At 40.9% G+C, this 3,064-nt stretch overlaps 1 non-coding gene across 1 annotated transcript; it reads left to right on the top strand.

The window, feature by feature from the left end:
• The first annotated feature begins 377 nt into the window (after window positions 1-377).
• Window positions 378-484, top strand: LOC139865427 (small nucleolar RNA R71). The gene has a single exon (XR_011764948.1). It is a non-coding gene; the product is annotated as a small nucleolar RNA R71 (small nucleolar RNA).
• Window positions 485-3,064: the final 2,580 nt, after the last annotated feature.

The following is a 3,064-nucleotide window of genomic DNA, read 5'->3' as shown; positions in this document are numbered from 1 at the left end:
CTGAACCGTCAGGGTTTTCGTACTCCACTTGATATTCTTCAGTGGGTTGCGGGTTGGTACAGATAAGACAGGCCTAGACCTGGTTAACTTGCTGTGGCTGCGTCTTCAATTCTCCGAGTTGTTTGGCAAGAGACTCCATCTTGTATGTGAGAGATTTGATGGCCTCTGTTTGATTGTTAATTGCGGAGAGTGCTGCAGATGATGAAGTTGTTTCACCACTGTTCCAGTCATGATGATGCATTGTCATGTTCTCGAGCAACTCCCATGCTTCGTCTGCGGTTTGGTTCATCAGATTTCCTTGAGCGGCGTCATCGATCGTCGTTCTATGATTTACCGTAAGACCATTGTAGAAGGTACATATTTGGGCTGACCGTTCTAACTGGTGATTAGGGCATTTCTTCAGCATGGTTTTGAATCGCTCCCATGCACTGTAAAGAGATTCATCATAACTTTGTTTGAAGTTAATAATGTCATTCTTTAGCTTGGTTTGTTCAGAAGGAGGGATATATTTGGTTAGAAATTTAGTAGCCATCTCCGTCCAAGACATGATGGAATCTTTTTCCAGTCCTTCGAACCATGTCTGTGCATGATGAGTGAGAGAATAGGGGAACAAGTATAGCCGGACTATATCTTGTCCTATTGCTGGCTGTTTGTAGGAGTTCGAAAGAGATATGAATTTATCTAGGTGAGAATTAGGATCGTCATTTGGTAATCCGTGAAATTGGCAACCATTTTGAATGAGATGGATGATGTGATGTTTTAACTCGAACGAGTGTCCTTGAATCTATGGGAATCTGATCGGTCCTCCTCGACCTTCAATCGAGGGTTTAGTGTTTTCTGCTAAAGTAACGTGTAACGCCATTTGTTTTCTGATTCTTGCTTCCTTGCATGCTTTAGAGATTATGGCGTCTGGATCAGGTACGAATACCAACGGCCCTGGTCTATATCGGGTTTGGGTCATACACTGGGTATGCCTCTTTTTGTTGTTTTATATTTTCAAATAGATAAACTACCTTCCTAATTTAGTCTAAGGTAAGCTAATAATTAATCTAAAGTAATCTAAGGTAGTCTAAGGTAATCTTATTCTAAAGTAGTCTAAGGTATTCTAGGCTAAGGCATTCTAGGCTAAGGTGTTCTAATTATCCTAATTATAGACATGTTTTTGGTTCTTGCTACCGATTCCCTGGTATTTCGATAACAGAGCATCGCACGAACTATTCAACAAACCAAGTGGCCAGGCCGACTACGGAGAGGCAGGATCCTTTTGGTTCCGATATAATTGGAGACTGTTCGGAAAATCCAACAACCAAGTCTCTGTATAATTGTCTTTCTTAGACACCACGTTTGTGAATGATTTTGATAGAGAGCAGTATTGTCTGATACCAGTTCCCCGGCAGCGATGCCAAAAACTGGGTTCCCCCTTGATATGACCGAAACGGACGGTTTTATTTTGCGCGATGTCGTTAGGTCCCGGCGCGTCATAACCGGCCACCAAGAAGGGGGTACTTGTTTTAAATTTATATTTAGCGGGGCCTAAATCGTACTACTCCCTATTATGAGTAAGGGAAGTATGACCTAGACTCGTATTTTTGAGATATCAGTAGAATCGAACCTATATCTAAAACTTAAGATAATTATAGAGTGCAGGAGTAGTTGGTGATTACCTAATTTTGGGTTTTCTAGATTAAAGTAAAGTAAAGTAAATACGATAAAATTTGTAATTCAGATAAGGCTAAAACAAGTGCATGCTATGATTTCATCAGTTACTTTACCGGTATTATGGAATGCTGGCTCATGGATTGACAGTGACCTTGTATTTACTACACTAGTCCTAAACGACCCTGCCATAAGGCATGTCACTGGGTATGCGATAGGCTTGAAGATTCTGAATAGACATCAACGTCCCTTACCCCCGACGCCCGTGCAGTCTGACTACAGGCATACACGTTCAGACGACTCATCCAATTCATCAACTCGGTTTGGTGACGTATTAACATTCCGAAATGGTCTAAACTTTCTTAAGTATAATAGAATACACAGTTTTCCATATCTGAGAGACGTGATGGGTCGCAATGTTTTCATTAATGATTGGTTTGAAAGATAGTTAGGCCCTTATAAGAGTTCAACCATAAAGAACACCATGGCCAAGTCAAGCTGACTTCCAGGAAACGTTCGGTTATCCTAACGGTCCAATCATTTATGCGTTCAAACAAACAGTTCCTTAATTAAATAAGAATACCTCAAGCGGGGTGCAATGCTCGAGACTGCATTATGGTGAAGTGTACTAGTCAACACTAACCATTTTCCATGGCCTTACTTAGTAGAGCTACCGCTTACAACAACAGTTGTGCTTCAGCGTGCACGTACGAAGTTTATATGTTTGGTGACTACACTAGCATGGTCTAGGACCGACAATGTACTAGGGGTCTAGTCAGATATTTCACTACGAAAGAGTCCTCAGTCGGAATCCAAAGCTCGCTGGACTTACTACAACCGGAGTGCCTCAGTTAAACTCACGTTGTATCTGATAGACTTATCTTACCAAGGGGTGACACAGATAGTGTACTCTGAATCGGGGTTTGCGACTTCCTAATACAGAGCCAATAACTACGTTCTATTAGTTGGAAAAGAGATTGAGTTCAAAGCATAATCGGAAAGCATTTTGAAAACATACACAAGCCATAATATAATTTCGGCATTATAACTGATTACGTCATAACATACACTAAAGATAACTACTCGCTAATCATGGCAACAATATCACAAAGCATCATAATGGAAAGCATTATATAAAGACAAGGGATAGAATTACCAATAGATTAAACGAGTTCTGAATACAAAAGTGAAAACTTCAAGACTCCAGACCGCTCCTAATACAATCTTCGGCGTTCTTCTACGGGTACTAGGTTTCCCGCACGGAGTCGAAGACCTTGAAAGTGTGACTAATATTGTATAAGAGAGAGAAAGAAGTGAATTGAAGTGTGTGTTGAAAATGAATGACAAGTTCCCTTTAAATAAGCTTGATTTTTGCCTACAAACGGCTGGCAGGCCGTCTGACAGCCCG

Source organism: Rutidosis leptorrhynchoides, chromosome 8 (genome assembly GCF_046630445.1).
Source record: "Rutidosis leptorrhynchoides isolate AG116_Rl617_1_P2 chromosome 8, CSIRO_AGI_Rlap_v1, whole genome shotgun sequence".
Lineage (NCBI taxonomy): Eukaryota > Viridiplantae > Streptophyta > Magnoliopsida > Asterales > Asteraceae > Rutidosis > Rutidosis leptorrhynchoides.
The sequence above is the reverse complement of the archived record's forward strand: the minus strand, read 5'-3'. Positions and strand labels throughout refer to the sequence as shown.